The sequence below is a fragment of the Neovison vison genome, chromosome 1 (assembly GCF_020171115.1).
Source record: "Neovison vison isolate M4711 chromosome 1, ASM_NN_V1, whole genome shotgun sequence".
Taxonomy (NCBI): Eukaryota; Metazoa; Chordata; class Mammalia; order Carnivora; family Mustelidae; genus Neogale; species Neogale vison.
Window position 1 is genome coordinate 203,786,365 of NC_058091.1, and position 24,243 is coordinate 203,810,607.

The 24,243-nt window shown below is 36.0% G+C and overlaps 1 protein-coding gene and 1 long non-coding RNA gene across 11 annotated transcripts in view; one reads left to right on the top strand and one right to left on the bottom strand.

Moving 5' to 3' along the window:
- Positions 1-892, bottom strand: part of LOC122917689 — a 412,577-nt gene extending 411,685 nt beyond the window's left edge. For all 3 annotated transcript variants that reach the window (XR_006386434.1, XR_006386435.1, XR_006386437.1), the window contains exon 1: positions 825-892. This is a non-coding gene — a long non-coding RNA (uncharacterized LOC122917689). The remainder of the gene's footprint in view (positions 1-824) is intronic.
- MEF2C (myocyte enhancer factor 2C) overlaps positions 862-24,243 on the top strand; it is a 161,098-nt gene continuing 137,716 nt past the window's right edge. For 6 of the 8 annotated variants that reach the window (XM_044265818.1, XM_044265808.1, XM_044265854.1 and 3 more), the window contains exon 1: positions 7,231-7,505. The gene's annotated coding sequence lies outside the window, so the exon portion shown is untranslated. Of the gene's footprint in view, positions 945-2,799; positions 2,887-5,883; positions 5,938-7,230; positions 7,506-24,243 lie in introns of those variants that run through there. The other 2 variants (XM_044265823.1, XM_044265837.1) reach the window with 2 other exon arrangements.

Consider the following 24,243-nt stretch of genomic DNA (forward strand, 5'->3'; position numbering starts at 1 on the left):
CATTTTTTGCGAGAGACCCCAGTATTGTTCTCACGTGCCAGCAAATAAAGGGGAGGGAAAGGGAAAGGAAGTTTTGGGGGGGGGGGTCTTTTCTCCCCCAGTCTCCCATTTGTCGTGTAGCTTGGGGCCTTTCCCGAGCCAAGACGCGCACCTATCCACCGAGGCAGCTTAACTAGCAGACGCAGCAGTTGGCTGTTAGTTTTTTTTTTTTTAATAATCGTGTAGACCCTGAGAGATTGGGCTGTAAAATCCAGCTCCGGGACCGCGTCCTTTCCTATTGGTCTGTCAGGTGAAAAACAGGGCTGACTGGCGGCGGGACAGGGGCGGCGGCCGGACCTGCGCCGGCCACTCCTTCTTCCCCAGGCGCGCTAAGCGCTCAGAGCCCCGGCGGCTCCAAGGGCCGCCGGACGCCGACCGCGTGCCAGCGCTTTGTGTACCGCGCGTAGGTGGGTTCACTGGGCGCCTCGCTCGGAACTGCCCCCCTCCCCAGCCCTCTGGGGTCGTCGCCCGCCAGCCTAGGGGAAATATCCCTGAGAGCCCCAAACCAGACGAGCAGGGCAACTCCCCGACACAGCCACCGAGCTTCTCCAGGGCCCACCCACCACCGTTGCGCCCTCCTCCCATTCTCCACAGCCCACCACGCGGCCTCTTCGCCAAACCACCAGCCGCTTTCCCCCGAGCCGTGACATCCCCCTCAAGACGCAACCCGGCACACTCCCCGCCAAGGCAGCCCGCCCCCTTCCGCGCACCCAGGCCCACAGGCCCCTGGAGGGCCCCGAGCCCGCCTCCTCCTCGCCCGTGGCGCACGCACGTGGCGCACTCACCCCCTACTAGCTGCCTCCGAGCTCTAGAAACGCTCCCGGGAGGGAGCCCCCGCCCCCTCGGCTCCGTCCGCTCTGAGGAAAGTGGGTGGGGGGAAGCGAAGACGGGCTGAGAAGGAGTAGGTAGGTCGGTCCGCTCTGAGAAAAGTGGGTGGGGGGAAGTGGCGATGGGCAGAGAAAGGAGTATATAGGTGGAGAGCGGTGTTGGAGGGGACGACCGGCAATAATTGGATGGCGTTGCGGCTGTTGCGCCTCTGTGAACGCCCAGCCAGCGCGGATTCACTTTCCACACAAATCACCGGGAGGGATTGTTGCTGCCTGCAATCAATAACTCAGCAGAGTAAGCTGCTGAAACCACAGGCGTCCCCTGTCTGGGTCTCTTAAGGGGCCGTCCGAACTGAATTCCAGCCCTTGGCTTCCCAGACAAAGAAGTGGGCACAGAAACGCAGGACGGAGATTTTTAACCCCCACCCCCACCCCGATCCCGGGTAAAGATCTTTAAAAAATTAAAGGGCACACACGTAGAGAGGTATCTGGGGGGGGGGGGGGACCAAACAGTTAAAAGGGGAAGTGTAACAATCCTTTTTTGACTTGAAGGTTTCTGTGATATTTCGAGAAATGGGATAAAATCAATGTTCCGATGAACATTTAACGATTTTCTAAGTGAAGGTAAAGTCCATTAAATTTAGCCATGCATATGGATACTTTTTAATCAGCCACACATTTGCAAGGAAATTACTGATCTAGCCTTATTTGGGCATACTGATCCAGGAAAAGGAAGAAATGTATCATAATTTGTAGTGGCATTGTTAAAAGCCTTAGCATATCTTTCAGACATTATTCCATGAAGACTGCATTTCTGTAAGGGGAAAAGGCCCTGGGAGATGTGTATTATGATTCCCACTTAACAGACTGTAATACCAAGCAGAGCTGGGAGAAAGGGTATTCACTAGGTCACCAGATACTACCCTTCACTAAGTTTAGACTAACTCACTGTAGGCCTGAGCCTCAAAGACTAAGCTCAGCTAACACCCCTAAAATAAAAGTGGCCAAAACTCATTTCTCCTTGCCTGAAGCAATTTAAAAATAAAAATAAATCTTAGGAATGTCAACCCAAATATAGAGGTTTTATAAATCTTAATGAGTCTTCACTATGAAAAGTCTTCTTACTAAAACAAGTGGGTAAATGGATATTGACCATCCTAGTCTGATAAGTCTCAAGGTTGAGACGAATAGACTCATTCTGAAGCCAGGGAAAAGTTCATTTGTATGCTTGAAGTCATAGAAAGCTGGTTTCAAACGGAGATTAGAACACAGGAGCATTTGTCTGTGCTCAGTATAGTTCAACGCTGCCGGCTAGCATAGGGTATTATTGGTAATAGAATTCATAAAGGGTACTGAATCCACACCACTAATCCTGAAGTATTTAAAACTGCCCTTTGGGCGCCATACACAATAAGCCCTTTCAGCAACTTCAGTTTAAGCTTCGTTATCCCTACTTGACAAATTTTCTTAGCTTGGGATATGGTAGATTTGACGTTCGCCTTTGTAATTCTTAATCAGATACAAAATTAAAGGTACAAAAAATAAAGATAAATATAGGCTCTTTAGATATGAGATAAAGGATATGATTAAACCTTGGCTTGGAATAACAAATCCTTTGCATATTGCAGATTCTCAATCACAAGTAGTCCATATGGTGTATACTGTGCATAGGCTAAAGCTGTACCTAAAGAATTTTTGAAATTTAGATATTTGGCACTATTTATATTAAAGGCTATAAGTATTTTCACAATTAATGATCATTTTAATTATTTTGTTTTTAACATACATTCATTTGTTTTAAAATCAGAATTAATACTGGTGTTACTTCAGATTAGAAGTTTTAGAAATAAATTTACTTGAATGTACTTTAATATCAGCTTTCTTTAAAAAAAATGTTTTTAACTGTTACCTTGTTGTACTTACACATTTTAAGGTGCCAAAGAAGAGTTGAAAACTGTGAAGTAACTTCTATGAAGAGATGAAGTAAAGAATGGAAGGCAAATGACTGTATGTGTATGTGGTGAGTGCTTAACATTTGTTATATCATTTACCACCAAGCTAATTCATAAAGGTAAAACTGCCAAACTCCTTGTCATTAGGTATCTATAATGTAGACACATAAAAGTGATAAAGTGTGATGGCAACCATTATCTGCTTTATATTAAAAGCAATACCATGCCATTTTGCTTAAAGCTCACATATCACCTTGCAGGGCCTACCTTTGCAAGTTTCTTTTACAGTTAATCCATTTCAGGGGAAGTTATGTATGTCATCTCTATTGTAACTATAAAAAGATAACATTTTTAATGCTATTGGAATTTATATCTTACTACTTTTTATATTTTTCTGAACTTCTATATTCAATTATCATGTTTGTGTTGAAAGTATTCTGGCTGAAGAACAAATACTATACAGTTGAATAATCTTGAGGGGTAGATTAATCTATAGGCTCTCTTCATCTTAGGGTGGGTTGCTGTGGCAACCGCCCCAGCTTACTTTAAAATAATTTTTTAAAGCTTACTTCAAGAGCTACACCCAGCGTGGGCCAAGCTTAAAAGCAGGCATACCCAGTGAACAGGGTTTTAGTAGACTGCTGATTTAATGTAGGGAAGTAGTAAAGAGAGGAGGGTGGAGTAAGATGGTATACAACCTTGAACAGAAATTAGAAATTAGCTTTCCTTAGAGTCAAGTCCTAAGGAGAATGCTCTCTGTAACTTCTGTGGAACTTCAATTACATACATTGCTAAACAATTCTTTTTTTGGGGGGGGCAAGTAAATATATATTTACATACATAATAAAGCACTTATGACAATTATTTAATGAAGGAAATATTTGGTGATTGCGGGAAAAAGTTTATTTAAATAGTATGTCAATCCCAGACATCATTTTCTCTTAAGCAGTTTGTCACCTTTTATTTAACATGGTAGGTCCCTAGTGTCCAGCTGGCTTAAAGGGTGTGAGAATTTTCTATTTTCTAGTCATAGAACTGGAATAGATTGGAGAATTCACGTAACTTATTTAATGAACAAGCAAACTGAAGCCCTGAAAAGACACACTCAGTACTTAGGCACAAATCTTGAACCAGAGAATATAGGCCTCCTAACACCTAGTACAAGCTCCTCCCTACACCAGAAAACATAATATAACCAAGTACCATTAGGTGGTAAAGATCAGGATGATTTTGGTAAAAAAAAAAAAATTAAAAAAAAAAATCCAGAGTATTTAAAGAATACAAAGCACATTTTGTATTAACCACTTTGTGAATTACCGATGAATAATTTTAAATCTCGGTGACTTTCTATTGTATATTTCTGCACAACCTTTTCTGTTCTGCTTCAAATATGAAGGCTCATGGGAAGGAAACTAATGCTAATATTAACTTAGGTCACACATAATTAAGAAGCTAAATCTGCTGAGGGGAATATCTTATATTTTAAAAGGCCAACTGTGATACATTTCGGATCCAAATTATTTCCAGGTATCCACAGTATGCGGTTATACATATTCCTGAATGCTTTTACTCTCATTGATAATTATGAGTTTGTTATAATGTTTATTATTAAATAATGCGTTAAGATGTTAAAAGGTAAAATAATTTATTTTTGAGGGAAAATCATCTAAAACTGAGGTGTACTGTGGTAAATAGAAATAATCTATAATCCATCAAAAATAATATGATTGAGTCATGTATTGCCTGTGTCTATTCGCTCATGTAAAATAGGCTTTTACAATTCATTACATTAATTTCAGGCATTATGGCAATAAACTTATATGTTCCTGCAAATGTTTTGCTTTGTCAAGGCATTTGTGAATCTAGAAAAAAATTAATTTCATTTTCCCACCATATATAGACATATCTTAGTATTCAAAATACCTATGAACCTTTAAATTTTTGGATTCTTTTTTTTAGAAGTTGTACCTTAAATGAAAACCTGATACAGACTATCTCCACCATATTATTAAAATGAATTCATGGTAGTAGTAAACTCACCAGATGAAAAACAAACAGGCAAACAAATATACTGTAGATACTAATATGCAAGAAATATTATTTCAGATGACTTTTGCTTTGTGACAGTTTGCCACGCTTTCCTATAATAAAAGCAAGAGATTCATCTTAGCTGTGCTGATAGTCACAGTGGTGATGAACCAGAAGCCTGAAGATTGTTCAGATCTGGTTGTACTTGCCTGTAAAATCAACCTTCTCCTTTCAAGTGAAGCCTTGGGGCAGACACCTAAATGTTGACCCCACTCTTCTTAAGAAAAGCTACTCACATCAAATAGCCCCTACAATGAAGCAGGGAGGCTTTTTGAATCACACTGTCCTCACACATTAAAATAGTCTAGAGGCATGGTGCAGAACTTCACAGGAAATGCAACTAGTCATTGGGTTAAACACATAGTGCTGAAAGGAATTTTTTTTAAGTGAGGAAATATCTTTAATTAGCTAGATATTTCAGTATGCATCTATTGTCTACTCCTGTATGTTCAACGTTTTTATTTCCTGAATGTATTCTCTCTTCCTTTCACAATATTAAAGATTTTTAATTTGATTCACACAGTTTATATGATCTATAGTTCCACTGGCGTGCAATCTTGTCTTTTCATGGTTTGTGTACTGGTTGATGTATCTTTGGCTTTATTGGGTGTGGTGTAATTGGCTAGAGAGGGAAGGTGCCTAACCCCTAGAAACCTTTCCTAAATCTTGAATATTAACCTATCTCCCCCCCTCCCCGCGGCCCCCCCCCCCCCCCCCGTCAGGTCAAGTGTTTACTGGGCTTTAACCTTAACATAAGTATCTTCCTTATCAGTCTCTATTTCTGCTTCCTGTGCAGCTGAAACTCTTCAGGATAAGTGAAGTCATCAGCTATCGGATAGGGTAGCCTAATGCATTTGGGAAGTTGGTTTGGTTTACATGTTAATGCTCTGGATAAAATCCAGTAAGGTGTGGAAGAGATAGAAGTAGGAGGAGGGAGGGGGAAATCTCCGAGGAAGCTGCCGCCTCGGTAAATATTTCTAAACTGATTAGAAAGTTCATGGCCCCGCGATGAAGTCGAGATTTCAGAACTGGTAATTATTTTTATTGCTTTGTACATTACTAACACATAGTTAGTATTTTGGCACGCTTTCTGGCCCTCCAACCTTTCTGGGCCGAAAACCGCGTATTCTGGGCATGCAGGAAAAGCGCGCTGGAATCGAGTGCTGCAGGCATCCTGGACGGTGGCTTTTACGCGTGAGTAACAGGAGCGCTCTGACCGGTGGAATAAAGAAGTGGTTAACGCGTCTCCAAACGGGTGGAAAAGTCGCAAGAGCAACTATTAGGGTCGCGCTCCTATTGGTCAGAGGAAAGATCCCGACTTTAGAAGGACTTTCCTGCTGGCTGGCTCACAGAGTCCCCGGGGAGCGAGCGCGCTGCAGCCGGAGAGGTTCTCCGAGCGTTCTCAGCCGCAGCGTGGGGAGAGCAGGGAGCCGCCGCTCGCGATGTTGTCTTCATTTCGCGCAATAAAGAATTGTCATTAGGTTTGCGTATGGCATGTGCCATTACCCCACCGTAAAACTAAAATTAGCAAAATGTCAGGAATGGAAAGATTGATTCACCAAGATGCAATTATCATTTAAAAGTGCTTGATTGAGGTACTGATGTTCAGTGATTTATTCTGCATACCATATACATAATTAAAGTAGTGTAGTGGAGTAATTTATCAATCTAGTTGAGACTGGAGGGGTGAGGAGGGAACTGCTGTATGTTTGTTTTATTAAAATGCTCCGAGGTCTAGTCCCGCCCCCCTTTTGCGAGAGTGAAACTGATGATTTCTCTAGCTCGCGAGGAGAGAGTCAACGGTTTGGGATTGTGAGGGAGAGAGAGAGACGGAGAGGAAAAGGCAGCGCGAGGCGGAGGCAAAGGCAAGGGCAAGGACAAAATAAAGGGAAAAAAGAAGGCAAGAGGCACTTCTTAGGACGTGCCGCTTAGAACCCCAAGCCCGTCTGCTCCGTTTTCCCTGCCACCCCCGCCTCCCCTCTCAATATCCTTCCACCACTGCCCCCGCCCCCCCCCCCGCCTTTTTTACGCGATGTTTCAAAGGCTGCGAGCGGCTCTCCTTTTCCCATTCGTCTTCTGTCACTTCCTTCCTGGACGCAGTTTTCTGGACGAGTCTGGTTACTTTTAATCTGGCCGGCTGCTGAGAGCTACTTTCTACTCCTCCTCCTCTTCCTCCTCCTCCTCCTCTTCCTCCTTCTTTTCCTCCTCCTCTTCCTCCTCCTCCTTCTCCTCCTCCTCCTCTTCCGAGCGGCCTCGGCGCGCGCGAATGCGCGGCCCCGAGCGCGCCTCCCCCGCGCGCGCTCCCTCCGCGCGCGCACACACTTCGTCTCCAGCTCTCTGCTCGTTCTGCTCACAGTCACAGACACTTGAGCACACGCGTACACCCAGACATCTTCAGGCTGCTATTGGATTGACTTTGAAGGTTCTGTGTGGGTCGCCGTGGCTGCATGTTTGAATCAGGTGGAAAAACACTTCAAGGCTGGACGAAGTAAAGATTATTGTTGTGTTTTTTTTCTTTTTTTTTTTTTTTTTTTCTCTCTCTCTCTCTCTTAAGAAAGGAAAATATCCCAAGGACTAATCTGATCGGGTCTTCCTTCATGTAAGTACCTCTGACATTTCTCGAGGAAATGGAAATAGCCTGGGTATTGTCTCTGAAATCTGCATCAATATATTCCACCGCACTAGGTCTATTCCTGTGCCTTTTTGAAGGCTGAAGTTGAGGTTTGTTGTGCATTCTTTTTTTTTTCCCCTTAATTCCGTGATTTCCTGCTCTGTTGCTGAAAGTAACTTTTTAGATAGTCTTACCCGTTTGCCATCAGTTATTGAAATCACTCCTGACTTGTTCTTACCACACCAGTGTGTTTAAAGTTTCATGAAGTTAGTTCACGTCATTAGCATGTTTGATATGGTGGAGTGTGTGGAGCCTGGTCGATTTTAATATTTCACAGAATGTTCTGTGACCTTGAAGTACATGCCTTAAGATTTAGCCGCTAGTTTACTGTGGAAAGATGCTCCTGTGAGTCCCCCCAATGACTCTGATTTGCTTTGGGTTATGCTTCTGAGCCACTAATTCTTGGGATTAGTTTGAGCTAAAGCATGGCTGTCTGTCAGAGTATACCTTTGTGCATCTCCTTCCCTTACCAAAGTGCTGGCTTGATAGAGGGCTTCTCAGTTGGTGTGGGCAAAAAGTAATATCCTGGCCACGGTAGTCTACATTTCACAGTTCGTATTGGGGTTCAGTATATGCATTGCTGTTCAGGTCAAGTCAAATTCATATAGCTATTTAAAAAGAAACGAGGTTAAGACACTTTAATTGCCTTCTCTTTGGACTTTGGATGAAAGTTACCAAACTCAGCGATAAAGTTTGGCACAAAAGCAGTATATATATAGACACAACATATTGTTTATTGTATTATTTAACTGCTAGGCAAGGATTTAAATTTAATACTAATGTTATCTTCTTCCCAGAATATGGCTATTAATTCTTAAAGGAAATTTTATATCTGAAACATTTCCAACTATTCTAGGTCCAGTAGTTACCATTTTTTGGAAAAAGCTCTTTTCATCACAATGTAGGAATGTGTGTCTTTTGTATAAAATACCTTTATATGTAAATGCTGACAGTATAATAGGTAGAATCAGGCTCTCTGCCAGTTCTTTAACTGGTCCTCAGTGGAGAATTGCTTTGACACAAACTGCATTTTACTATTGTGAATCTGATACTAACTCTAATAGTCACTGTCTTGTGAAATGGTTAGTGACTGCATATATTTTCTAAGTGCTATAAAGGGAACTCCAGCCACCTCATTATATCAGTCCAAAAAAGTGACCAGCCTCTTTTTCACTGGCACCTTGCAGTGGAATTGTGGTTGCAGGGTAAAGATGTTTATATAGAGTATAATAACTCCAATCCCTAGAGACGTGGAGGGACATGGAAATGTGACCACCTGTGAACCCCGTTTAACCTCTGTATTGCATACTAAGTTTAGCTTTAAATAGATTAACAATCTCCAATTCTCCAATTTGAAACTGAAACATCTTACTTCACTTTTAATATAATACCAGTTTTGGCTAGTCTTTGAAAATGCTTAGTATATACCAATCTGACACAAGCAGTATTTTTGTTTTTCCGTCAGTTTCAGTTAAATATAATGCAGTTAATAAACCATATTTTGTCTCCCTGTGTATGCATAAAAATTATTAAATTAAAAGAAGTAGTTTAAAGCAAGTAGATTCAGAACTTGACAGGTAAAATGAGATATGCCTATCTAATATCCCATCTCAAGAGGAAAAATAATCTCTAAATCAAAAATCTCAATTTAAAAAAAAAATCTCAATTTATTTGTTGGAAAGTACATTTGGCTATATAGTAGACTACAAACTCAATTTTAAAAGTTTTCATCAAAGCACACTTTAAATTCAATGTTTAAAATATGATTCCCAGTCATGTTAAGGAGACAATAGTTGGCAATTATCTTTGCTTCAAGTTTTACTAAACTTTATAAAAATTTACGGTTATTTGATAATGTAATTCACAAAGCTTTGGAGTATTTGTGACATATTTTCCAGACTTCTTACAAAAAACAGTATTTTCCTTTACTCATTAATTACGCTATTTACATTCTGACTTCCGTGTATGCATGTCAAAGACAATATTAAAGACCTAACTTTTATTAAATATTAATTGGTTTCTTAGGTTTAAAAAACAATGAGCACCTTCTATTAAAAAGTCAATTTTTTACCTTTTCAGAGCTGTTCATACTTTGAAAGTATACAATCACATATATCATTAACTTTTCAAAATAGAAGCATGTAACATTAAATACATGAAATTTAAATAACAAGGACCTTACTGCACCTTGCCTCTTTTCTTCTTTATAAACATACTCAGTTTTCAGAATTTGAAATGGTTTATTCCTATAGTGAAATGGACTGTTTGTTGATTCAATATTGGATACTGAAAAGTCATCATGTTTTATATTTTTCAGATTTCTATGTATTTCTTCCTTGGCCCTCACTTTTATACTGAGTCAATAGATTGAATAACAGTACAACTATATCTTTCCAATAAATGATCTACTGTATTAAATTTCTTTTATAAAATGCTAAGCTAAATAACTCCTTGGCATATGTTAACTATATTTCAAAACTTTCTTCTGTTTATTGTAGAATGTTTTGTGGTTTTATTTCCCAATGCTGCATGCGGTATATTTTGAGTCTATGAAATCTCAGAAAGTAACAAAAATGGGGAAATATCTGTGCAATAGCACTTGTGCTACATAATCACCAAAAAAAAATAGTTATTAAACAGAGAACCCTGGCTTCAAGGACATGATTCAAAACAATATGGGAGAATTTCCTATGCAATTAAGGGTTACAGAATGGACTTTAGAGAGATTATCACTAAAGTTCTACTTTTTTTCAAAAGCACATCTTCAGAGAACACACCAGGCAGATTAATATCTAAAATTTATAAAAATGCACATATTCATTTTATGAATATAGTGATTGCCTGGACACAATGAAAAGATTTAATCACTGATGTTCACTCTGTGTGCTGCATGTGGAAGGATAGGTGATTAAGATCCCCGACCTCAGCACTGTACCTTAATCTCATGGGCGCGTGGACTGCCCTGCACTCAGTAAAGCCTGACTGTTCACCGAGATCTGTCATCTTTAGGAAATCAAACCAGATTACAGAGGCAATTCACAAAACCAGGAGCAACAACAGAATCTGTGCACCTTACAAAAGGCGGATTACGCAGTTCACATGTTATTTTGATAGGTCAAAGATAAAAGCTGATTGTTGAGGAATGGCAAGACTCTCCAATTTCAAATGATTGCCAGATAAGTATACCACAACCCTGTTGCTTCATCGTTATGAAGAGCCATTCAAATAATAGAAAACTCAGTTTTCAAGTGACAGGCTTTCAGTAGGGAAGTAAGAGAAAACATATCCTTTGTGTGTGTGTGTGTGTGTGTGTGTGTGTGTGTATATATACCTTCATCGCTTAAATTTTTAAGTTCCGTCACTTCTTTATGAACACACATCAAGTTCTGGCTGCTTATGTGAAGCAGCTATCATAAGGTTTAAATGCAGTAGACATTTTCAGGGGTGTTCTAGAGAGCACAAAACAGAATTTGCCAGAAATAAAACCTACACTCATGGTATTGAATAACTGAGCAGAAAATGCATAGTAGTCAATAGCCATTATGTTATTCTGTTCCCAAATATATTCTTCATAAAAATGTGTAATTACATAGTTATGAATCTATACATTTAAAATATATCTTGATAGGTGTTTATTGGTCAAATTATATGTATTTCATGAATGTGATGTACAGATTATTCTTTACAACAAAATATGATGTTTTGAGAGTTTATTTCAGAGAATCAAGTTTTGGTTTACATAATAACATTTTGAAAACCCCAACTTCTTACACATCCACTCTACAGTAATTTCTTGCTTCTTTAAAAATTGAAGTCCTTTTTTACCCAACTGATGCCTCCTAGTGTTTCACACAATAAAACACTAATGAGTCACCCATAAATGTAAACATTGCATTTTCATTGCCTACATTTTCTGTGATACATAAAATTAATATTTATGTGTTTAATTTTCTGTGCATTATTATAAGATAAGAAATTCTATTGAATGAGATGTTTCATCTGAGTGGATTTATGGCACACATTGCAGCTTTTCTTTGACCATAACAGTATCTTACTAAGTTTTAATAAGTTTATTACCTTCAGTTCCAGTTTATATATTCACTGTTTATATTCACTCTTATTCTAAGTGAAAACATAAGCAGAATAGTAGAGCTTCCATTTTGTAGGCCTGGAAACTGTATAGCTGAGTTTGTCGGGGAATGCCTAAAGAAAATATAGCAAGGGGACTAACCATCCTATTTAAACATTAAAATATTTTAAAAGATATAAAAATTTGCCAACTTTATGTCTTTATATCTGCAGATTTCTATGTGAAATGGAATAAAGAAAAAGAGTTTAGGAAAAATAAAAGTAAAGATAAATGCATAGATTTCCCACAAATATGGAGTCTATCACTTTATTAGAAAATAACAAAAAACGTGCCTGGTGAGGGTATTAGTCTATACAATAGAAGGAAGACTCGTTAGAACGTAACTTCTCATGATCAGCAGGTTGTTTTAATGAGGTAGAAGTTAGTGGATACCAACTTTGGTGTGAGTTTTCTGTCATTAACATCATGAGCGTAGACTTTCGATACTTTTGTCCTGTGACAAAGACAGCTTTCTGCTTGTACGTATTTTAGATGGATACTTTAGTTTCTGAATATTTTTTCTTTAAAATATTTATGAAAGGGAGGAGGCATTCCTCTAATGGGTCTAAACTTCAAAGGATACACTCAAAAACCTGTAAAATTTGTGGGCCTCTTCCTTAGTTGTCATACAACATACATGTGCACAAAAACAGTGACACATTTCTTCCACTGACACTTAGAAGGGGTCTCAACATCCAAATGTAGATACTAGAGTGAACATAGTTCATTTCTGTTACCTGTGTGTGTATCATTTAGTTCTCCTGATTCAGAACACATATCATTTTAACAATATTTGACTCTCATTTAAGATTTGCTAATTTGGTCAATAATACAGTGCAATTCTGTGCATGTTGGACACATTTCAAAGAATGTAAGGGGGTGTGTTCCTTTCATTTAAGGAAGCAAACATGGAGAAAGGGGTGGACTTTTCCCACAAGAGCTAGATTTCTTCCCTTGGAGAATTGAAGCAAATATGCAGTGTGTAAGTGAATAACAGCATGAGAAAGAAAATAATTTCTAATAGTCTGATGTAGTTAGTGAGCAAAGAAACTGCTAGTTTTTTTTTTTAAGCAGTTTTTATTGATAACCTTTCTCACACTGAATGTTGAAAAAAGTCCATGAAAGTTTATAATTTTAATATTAAGTAACTTCTGTAAAGTGCACTGAAATTAATTTTGCTCAAAACAAGAATTTAATAGTAACTATTTCACAGATATATTGAGGCGTAAAAGAAGTAACAGGAGCTAGAAGTACTCATTCCTTACCTCTCTCTTTCAAGAATAAGTAGATAACATCAGTTTTCTTATGTTAGTTGTTTTTGTCTGTGCAAGAAAAATAATTAAAATTCTATAACAAAGAATACTGGTGTAAAAAATATTATAAAAAGATTATCCAATATAGTATTCTCTCTTATATTTTAACATTAACTGCAAAAAGAAAAGTCATGTTACTATTTAGTATGGAAATTATACCCGTTATATAAATTCATGTTTTGGTCAGGTGATAGTATCAGTAATATTCATTTGTCATCACCATAATGTATTTTTTGTCCATTGTCATTATATTACCCAAGTTAGATCTGTATATTTATTTTTAAAATATAGCCAGTGTAAACAAAGTTCAAAGTACATAGGAAGAGAATCTTTTGAGGACATTATAAAGAAAATTGGTGACATTACAAGCGATAAAAACAGTAAACCTATTACGGGCAGATTTCTGCAGGAATCATTACTCTTTAATAATGCAGATGTTATACAGACTTTATTAATTCTTAATGTTGTAAATTTTAAATGAATGGAGCAATGTTGTTCATCCTGCAAGTGGTTGCGATTCATGTAGAATGACAGTGCAGATCTTCTCGTAATGATTTAAATGAAGTACCTTAAACTTGTTTTTAGAGACTGGAGAAACTGATCTCTGAGGCAGTCCCTGGTAAAAACCTGCTTTTTCCAAAGAGCATCCTGAGCATGGTCTAGTTTTCCTCTTGTTTCTTGTTGTCATAGATAAGATGCACATGAAGAATTCATAAAAATTATTCTCAGATACTGTGGTTCTCTAGCATATAAGATTTAAAACGTGATGGATATGGTCTTTTGATAGAATGAGAAGTGTTTTTTAAAATAGCTACAACTACCTCTCTTTTTTTTACACATCTATGATTTTCAGCAAGTTAGAATGATAGCACAAGAATGCATCTTTTTCTGAACCCCGAAGATAGGCAGCTTTGGCTTAGATATGCTTATTTATTTGCAAAATTAAAGTAGATTTACTAATGTAAATAAGTGGAGACAGACAGGAAAATTAGTCTACTATTTAATAGAGTAAACATGATTTTCTTTTAACCTCCTAATTAATTGTTGACCATGCATAAGGTGTGCAACCAAGGCTTATTATGGAAGGCCAGTAGTATTGCTTAATGTAACATGAGGCACTGGGATTTCTTTAAAGTAATTTTGAAGATGTGATTATTTAGCAGAAATATTCACTGGAGCATTTTATTTTTAGAAATCATGGTCACACAAGGAAGCCTTTATAGGACCGACTACCTAATTGCAGTCAAAAATCTCTTTAATGAATGAACACACACACACACATACACAGAAGACACACATTTTAAGAAAATAATGGCCTTATATTTTTCAATTATTTTGCCACGTTCTTTATATCTGAACAGAAGGTACGTGTCTAAGCAGATGTTTTAAGTTATATCCTTCATGTAGGTGAGTCTGTAAATGTACCATTTAACTTAAATGGCTTTGTGGGAAGGTAGTTTGAGGAGTTTAAAAAGGAAAGAAAAAAAAAAAAAACCTCCAGTTACTATAGTTTCAGCTCGCTCTTTTTAAAAACAGTAATTACACTCAGGATAAAGAAAGAAAAATAAACTCTTTTAATTCTCTGTAACATCCACAGTTTCTGAGGTAGAGCCCTGGTATATTTTTATTTCTGAATATGCAGGGCAGGTACTGGCAACAGAGCTACAGAATGAAAACTTCCTGGCTACAGACCAGATACAGTGCACAGTGCCACATCATAAACTTCCCCTCTTCTGTCTCGGAGTGATTTCAGCCCGAAGTAATGTCCTTTTTTCCCCTTGCGTAGGCTAAGGAACAGAGGGCCTTCTTCCTGGGCAATCGCTTTGGGAAAGGAAAAGCAGAACGTTTCCCCTCTTTAACTTGAAAACTCTGCCTCTTAAATCACTAAGACATTAACTGCAAAGTGGATTCAGTATGTTTCCTTTCTCTTCCCATATTGCAGTGTAGAATGCATAAAACAATAGGTGTAAGATAGAAAAGGAGACCTCTTCCCAACCCCCTCCTCCAGCACACACAGGCCCAGTCAGATATCTCTATTTTTTTGTTTTGCAGAGAAAAATATAATGGTTTCTTTTCAATAAGGCCTGTGCATTATATTCCAGATATGTTAGGTCATTTTGTGATGCAAATTAACGTGGAGTGTTTTTTTGTACTTAATCTGAGGAAATAGCAATGTTCTACCACAGTATGTGGCACTACAGTAATTTTTATTGATAAACACTCACAGTTTTAATGATTACTAGGTCAAAATACAGAGTACAAAGAGGGAGAATATGGGTTTTAGTTTTCAGATTTGGTTTATGTTCTTCATTTCAAAAGTACAATGTAAGTACTTATTACATACAAAATCAACTTTTAAATATTTGCATTAATATTCTTTGCATTTGAAACTTTAGTCTGAAAACTCATACTTCTCCTTGTAAAATAAAAAAAAAATTGTTATAACTGTCTTTAATTACCAATTACATTTTCAACTGATGCCAATGTGATTTTTAAATATCTTATTAAAAAATAATTTTTAGCAGCCATGGTTCTTTTCAGTTAGTAGCAGAATTCTTATTTGTATAGACAAATTATTGCCAGAACACCTCTCTAAAACTAGCTTCCTCTTGTAGAAATGTATGAAGTCTTAAGTACTATGTAATAAAATATTTGTTCCAACTTTATTTTTAAACTGAATTGATTTAATAGTATACAAATAGTACATAAATGTTAGTTTAGTCATTAACCCACACAACCAATTATTAATTGCCTGTATAAAAGTAACCAAGTCAGACAGTTACATGTAATTTAATTTTATTTATCTTTAAAATAGATAAGAGATCATTTAAATTAATTTTAAATACCTAGCAGCTATTTTTCTGTGTCTGCAAGTGTTTCCTAAAAAAAGTATCAAGAAATTATCTTAAAATGTAAAAGGTAGTTCATAAGAGCATGATCACAGTGACCTATTCTTGCCAAAGGTGTTATGAGCAAAGGCCCTACACCTGGCACACTTTAAAGGCTCCTTAGCAAGAAGAAAATATGTTAAACTTTTTTTTTTTTTGCGTGTGATAATATATACTTAGGAGTTGGTAATTTTCTGACATTCTTTGTTTACAAAATTAGACACTCTATTTAAAAATCCAGTTTCTACTTTTAAAACTATTTCATTTAGGATATGGTATGAGACTTCTTTATCTTCTTGGGATTATACCGAACTGTAGGGTAATTTGAATCACCACCACTCAATAAATATTGTTAGACATATTGTAAAGTTCAATTGTTTGATATGTGTACTGAATAAAAGATTTTAAATAGAAAATGGATTGTTTTGCCATTTAAATTATAAAACTGTACCTGATTAAAATATGAATCTCTTGGAGATTTCCATAGTAGGTAAATCTCTGGGCAAAAAAAATTAAAATTTTAAACTGACAGCCAGTAACTTACCAAGTACTTTTTTAAGGAGACTGATTTCTATTTACATATGAGGAGTTTCGTTGAGTTTTGGGTGGCCTTGTAGTAAGGGTTCTATGGTTGAGAAAGAAGGTCTTTTCACCCTTCTTCTTCTTCAACCGTTCGTATGTTAAAAACATATAAATCCAGTCCTAATTCCATTAGGATTATTTTTCTTAACTAAGTGAAGACTAACAACCTGCTTATCTATAAAAAAAGTTTGTCCATTTAATCATTTCTAGTATTTATCCGAAGATGTCTCAGAGTCTTGTATAGGTTATATAGGTTAAAGGGGGAACAATGATGACTTTTTTCTTTCACATTTCAGTTTTTCTCCCTTTACATAAACCAAAAAGAAATTCCTATGATGACATTAATAGATTTGTAAAGGACCGGGTAAGCTGCTCAGTCCCATTGCTTATTTTCCTATGGACCTTTGGTTGAAATGAATGGTCATTGTCTTTTTTAGGACTGTTAGATCTTTCTTGAGTTAGTGTGAGCTCTATGTATTTTTTTTTTCCTACTCCCATTTTATAGCTTCAAAACTTAAAGAATTCTTGACTTCATCCTTTTTCTCCCCCTCAATTTTTTTTGCGGGGGGGGGGGATTCTCTCCTGAGTTCTCCTCTTGCTTCAAAACATTTGGTATTGTGATAAGGCAAGTATACTTTCAACTGGATTTGACTACACATGAGATTGTAGAATGTCTCCTTAAACTTGAGAGATTGATGTGGTTCATCAAGCCCAATGCTATGTCACGTCTAAACACTGATCTTGAAACAGCAAAGGCTACATGATGACACCTTTGTAAGAAACTGCCGACAGCTTTAGAATCAGTGGATGGTATATCTATAGCAAAGATGTACAGTGTTGTAAAGTCTCAGGAGGTGTTACAGTTATCGGACTCGTTGAACCAAATTACGGCTTTCATGATGTTTGTGAGGTGTTGGGCCGAACTCCAAGATGTGAGTGTGTGTGTAAAGGGCGGGGCAGGGGAGGTTTAAGTGGAGGAGAGCAGAGAAAGTAAGAGACAGAAAGATCGAGATGAATGAAAGAGAAAGAGAAAATCGGGTCTCTTGATTCTCAAACATAAAAAGTTTGAAGACCCAGTGCCATATTAATATCATTTGTTTAATTACACACATATATACATGTGCTCCTTAAGAAGGCCCTTAAGTGATAGAAAGTAATGGTTAAGAGTAAGAACCAAAGTGGGTTCAAAATGCAGCCTCCCATTTATTGGTTAATGGCTTTAGGAAGGTTATTTATCCACCAGAAAGCCTCAGTTTCAGCATCTGTAAAATGGGGATGATAATACTACCCACCTTTTAGAGTTGTTAGAATGAAACAGGATGATACATTTAAAGGCACAATGTAAGTGGTCAGTAATTAGCAAATTATCATAGCACTATGCTATGTTTTAATCATTTTATCTTCCTTCCAATTATGACCACTTAGAAATGCTTGACGGGATAATTATTTTGAACTTTTTTCCTGATAATACTTTCATAACATTAAAATCAGGTCACTTTGAAGACAAGTCTAATTCTGATGCTTTGGGGTCAATGTTAATGGCTACTAAGAACAATATAGTTTTTTCTCCAAGAAACTCAAAACCTTTCACAGATCAGATGTTGTTAAATATCGTATTATTTTTAGAACCGGAAATGGGACCAAAGAAACATAACAATTCATCTATGAGTTTTAAAAGTCATTTATTTAAAGTTCTGAATTCCAGATAGATCATGGCTTAGTTCTGATAAAAATTCAGTTTGAATAATGAGTTTGATGTACATAGAGTTATTAGGTGGTTTTAACTGTAAAGACCGTCTCACCAAGAATTCTAAAGGTTTTTGTTTTTTGGGTTTTTTTTTTTTTGTCATGGGTTTTTTGGGGTTTTTACATTAGTATTATCCACTTTTGAGGGCTACATTAGTATTCTTTATTTTTTTTATTATCTAATTTTTTATTACCCAGTTTTGATTGCATGTGGAGACAATTAATTAATGAAGAATAAGGATCATTTTACTCAACTTTCTGTTCCTTCACAGTCACTCTTGCCTATAATAGGTATTCTAGAGACAATCACTGAATAAATTAATGACCTGTATTTATTTGTAAAGATAAAATATATTTTTAATCAAATAGTTAAAAATAAGTAAATGACATTCCTATCATGCTTTCTTGTTCCAACTTTTAAGAGATTATTTATTTTAATTATAGTTTATCAACTTTGAGAGGATGAACAAATGAACTTATCTTGAGTATTTTTCTACATGTGAGAAGAAATATAAAGTAGTACAGAAAATGCAGAATTTTACCGAGAATTACACGTTCTAATAACAAAAGTAAACAAATTTGGGTTGGATGTGGATGAAATGGGACTATTTCTGGTCTCAGCATCTTTTTACCACTTCTTTGCTCAGCTTTTATATTCACTTAATTTCTCGAAGAAATTCATATTTTGGGTGACAGGTAATGTCGACAAGGCTTGCCCAGTTTAGACAGCCTGTGGAGTATTAACCACTTAGAATTATTCTCACACTCAAATAATGCCCCTCTAGTGTGCACCTTGCATTTTAGCTTTCTTTTCTAGTCCTGTTTTAATGTAGGGCTAAAGAGTGCTCAGTGCAAGGAATACTTGCAGAGTGGACTTCCCTATGGTAAAACAGCATGGACAGCTCCCAACTCTGCAATCAAGGATGCCTCTAAAAGCTTTAATTTAAAAATAATAATAATAATAATAAGTCTGCATGAAGATGATGGAGCCCTCTAAGGCACATGGGCTTAGAGAATTATTCCCATCTGCAACCCCCTCCCCCTGCTTAGTAGCCCTTTCCAGGGTTATGATTACTGGAAAATGGCTGTTAATCACCAGATTTTTTTTTTTGACTGCAGCTGCTTCAGTCAGACTACTAATCTATTAAACAACTTCGTCTCCAGTTTAAAATTTGCATTGTATACTGTATAGAATAAATTTTCATTGTAATCAGAGCATCCAAGAGAACTTCCTGATATGATTTATAGAAGCACATTTGTTTTTATGGATGGACCTCTAGTGCCATTGAGCCAACTGTTTAAACAATACTGTGGTTGATCAGCATAGAATAAAATATTGTAGCACTAGTGAGTGTAAGCAGCATTTACAAAGTCACATTTGCAGAAATTCGGATTGTGGCAATCTCTAACACTTGGCAGTGTAATACCCACATAATTCAAAACTTAACCTAGATATTTAAAATTTGACTTCAACCTGAAAGGGTTTTTAGAAGTTTAACATTCTTGTACCAGACTGTGGTAGAGTGGTTTGGCCTCTTTTCTACCCTAATGCTTATTACATTTGCCATAATTTGAAGAAATAATCTAAAACCTCAGTCAATATTTGCTGTTAAAAAAGGACAAAACAGCTCTAACTTACAAAGGACCCTTTAAAAACACATTCTTATATGTAAAATTGACAAGCTACAAGAGGTGGTTGGATGAAGTTCATCATGTTGGAAAGAATGTTTCAATTAAAGTTGAGCACTTTCTCTTCCAGGTCTTTTTTTCTCCGTTTTTTATTTGCTGTGCCAAGGTATCCATGTGCGTTTTTCCACTGTCATCTGGCTCATTCCCAGCAGATGCACACAATCTGTTCTGCTGTCACTAACAGGGTTCGGTTTATGAAAAGAATGTGTCAGAACATGCCACTATAGTCACTTTTACAGGTTTTTTTTAAGAGTAACTGAGAATATATGCATTGCCCTAGTTTTATTGTACTCAGCCTTTAAGAGATTTCTAAGAAACTTTTATAATAGTCATAGACCAAAAGCATTCTTCTGAACATATTTTTGACCAAATATTTACTTTTAATTGAAAATAAAATGGTTAAAATTCATAAACCTCTTTAATGATGAACGGAATGTATTGTATTTAAATTTAAGGGTAAACTTTTATAGAAATGTTTAAAATAAAACAAAGATTTTTACAAAAAATCAGATTTCCAATTATCAAATTTACTTCATAGTCATTACATAAATACCTTATACTAAAAACAAACCTGCTTTTCTACTCTAATCAAGCTTTATTTCAAGAATATTGTGATACACTGTTTAGCATCATAAATACCAATTATTTGACTTGAAAGATAATACTGGTTTCCTTAAGTGTTTGACATTGTTAAATTAGACCAAAAGCAGTTAAACTATTGAATTATTCTTATTCTGTATAGAGACACATTAAACTGTATAATCTCAAAATACTGTGACATTTTTCTCTTGAAGATATTCACATCATTCTAAATAGGTAGGTGAATATTTCTGAACTTAATTTTTATTTATTAGGGTGTCTCTATTCCTATCCACCATTTTAAATAAAAATTCAGTTGTTGTCTTCATAGAAAACAATTTCTCTGGTTTTATACAAATAAAAAAATCCGAGCAGTGGAAACCTGCATTCATTCCTGAAATAAATGAGTTAGCACAATTTGAACTTTTAGGTATATATGTGTTGTAAATATCTACTACATATATATATATATATATATATATATATATATATATATATAAAAGCACATGCGGATAGATAATGGACACATTTACTTTTTGTATACAGATCATGCTATTTACATATCTCCCAGAACTGAAGATTTAAAAATGAACCTAAGTGACAATTTTAGATTTTTTTAAACAATTTTTGATATGAAGAGCAGTTCAGAGTTCAGGAGAATTAAATATTTTTTAATCAAAGTTATAATTCACTTGAGCTAAAAATGAAAATACAGAAGCTACATTAACAAGTGATCACTTATACAAATTAAGCATTAATTATACATATTTATATAGGAAAATTCGTTCTTAGATTTCTGCATAAAGAGAATTTATGAAAAACATTTTAAAGCATAATTTATGTCAAAATTTTCTGATTACGAAACTGATACATTGTCACATGGACAATGCAAGCAATATAAATTAAGAAGCTTTTTTGCAAACACTTTGCACATTTAGCAAGAAAATAATTTACTTAGAACTCATTGGCTCTGTTGTCACATCATCTTGATTAATTGCTAAATAAATTTTCTGTCTAGAGTTGTATTAAATGATTGTTGTAGGAAGTTTCCATAATACCTAAAGAAAGAGGAATCCTGGTTCATTATATTTCAAATATAGCAATGTAATCTTATCTATCTTATGTTGATTTTGTAATGTTTTCGAGATATGAATAGGGCACATATATTTAAGACGAGTGATAAAGGACAGTTCTGGAGTTCATGTTTTCCTGGCAGCATTTTAATTTATCCATGACTTTATATGTCAGATAACTTTACTTTTTGCCTAGTCTTGGTACTTGAATTGTTTTGGTTTTGGTAATCCTGAATGTCTGGCATTGGGATAAAAACGCTACTGTGCACCAAGAATCACGGGTGGTTAACTAAAAGAATGTTTGGTCAATTCCCATGGGTTGTCAGAGCCTCTTCTCTTCCCAGAGCCATCAGTAAGTGGGGCTGGGAAGAATTGCTGTTGCATATTACAAGATGGTAGATTTGGCCTCGCTAACTAACTTACCAGTATTAGGACAGAAGTCAGGAATTAGAGAACAACCAGAATCTTTTCCTTTGCTACAATTTGATTATACATACGATCATTTGGAGACAAAACTCCATGAGCAAACTTAATTATATGTATTCTGAATGACTAATCCTTAAAATCCTCTATCACTCAAAGTGTAAATACAATCCTATATTTCATTGGGAATGAAAAAGGCTTGCTCCTTTTAATGAGATTCACAGAACTAAAGAACATTTAGAATATGGTTTGCCCTGTGAAATACTTTTAAATACCAGATACCAGATCTTCTGAAAAGATAGGCTCTTTTACTTAATGATGCCTCATAAAGAAATAATCTGGGGGCACCTAGCGGGCTTAGTCTGTAGAGCATGTGACCCTTGTTCTCGGGGTTGTGGGTTCGAACCCCACATTAGGTATAGAGATTTGTTAAAAATAAAATCTTAAAAAGAAAAAGAATCTGATTTTTTTCCTAATTTTATATTTAAAAATTAAGGGAAATGTGGTTTTGAAACTCAAATTTTTCCTGGTTCTCTAGGAAGTGAACTGTAGGGCCAGTTTATCTCAAAAACTTTTTTTTGTTGTTGTTTCTATTCTTTTTTTAATTCAAAAAAAATTTTTTTTTTGATTTTGCCAGTTGCCTCAATTTCTGACATGGGTGCCACCCTCTTTTGTGGTTGGGAGATAATTCTTTCTTTGCATTTGCTTAGTCATAGGCCTTTTGGGGGTAAAGACAGATTATTTTTGTGAAGTTGTCCCCAAAATATGTATTATTCATAGACTAAGAAACCCTTCAAAGAGTCTCTCTGCACGGGTAATGATAGGTTGGACTGCAGTGACCAGAAGGCTCTCCAGTCAGCTTTCTTTGGGGAATTTAAAGACAGTTGTATCCTTTTTCCATCTGCATCAACATATGTTGACCAGTTGGTTTTCAATTCATGCTGGCTTGGTGGTTGGAAGTAAGACTGATCTTCTATAAATATATTGATACTTTCAACTGTGACTTAGGAATTCTGCTTTTACCCAGCATCACCACTAAAGGTATCATTAATAATTCTAATAACTTTTATATGTGTAAAAGGAATGTATTATTAATTTGAAAGTAATCTAATTACAACTATTTTTAGGTAGTAATGATCACAGCTAACATGTTCTTAGAGTTTTATTGTGTATTTGGGCATGTTCTAAGGTCTTGAGGCTTTATATACATTAACTCATTTATGAGATAGGCACCATTGCTATCCTCATTTTGCAGATGGAGAAACTGAGGCAAAGAAAACAAACAAAAACCAAAAATCTAAGCCATTTATTTCAAGTTATCCACTTTGTTAATGGTAGAGCTAGAACTTCACCCAGATAATCAGCCTCCAAAGTCCACTCTTCTATCCAGTAAGCCAAAATCTCACATACATGATCTCAGCAATTAGATAAGGAAAAAAAAATGACCTAACTATAGATACTTAATTTTGCTTGGCATCTTGGGGAAAAGTATTCAGGAATCCCAGAATGAAATGTTCATAAACTACATTTATGAGATATGTTGGTACTGTATTAAAGAAGCAAATTAATTCTTTGTCTATGATACACATATTGTTAACCTGGAAGGAAAAAAATGTATCTTGTCAATTATTTGATAGATATATTTTTTTAAAGATTTTTATTTATTTATTTGATAGAGAGAGATCACAAGTAGGCAGAGAGGCAGGCAGAGAGAGAGGGGGAAGCAGGCTCCCCGCTGAGCAGAGAGCCCGATGCGGGACTCGATCCCAGGACCCTGAGATCATGACCCGAGCTGAAGGCAGAGGCTTAAACCACTGAGCCACCCAGGCGCCCCTGATAGATCTTTTTGTCACAAACAATATTTTATTCTTATTGGTGAAAATCTGATTTTTTCCAGTGAAATGTGAGCATTTAGTTTTATGTTACCCACCTCCAGTTTGCTTCTCAGTTTTTGAGCTGTTTTGATTTTTAATCTACTTGCAGGAATCATGTAATTTATATAGTTTTAATTTAAGAATGTGAGCTATATGACAATAGTTTATAAATGGATATTAAAATTTTTTAGGAGTTAGCCTATTAATTAGTGAAGATAGGTATTTTGGAGAATTTGAATTAGAGCATACCTTTTAACTTATTTGTAGTTGAAACAGAAAACAAACAATACTTTAAAACCAGATAGAGATATGAAATAAATACTGACACATTAGAACAACTTCTATTCTATTTGAAAACTAAAAAATGTTA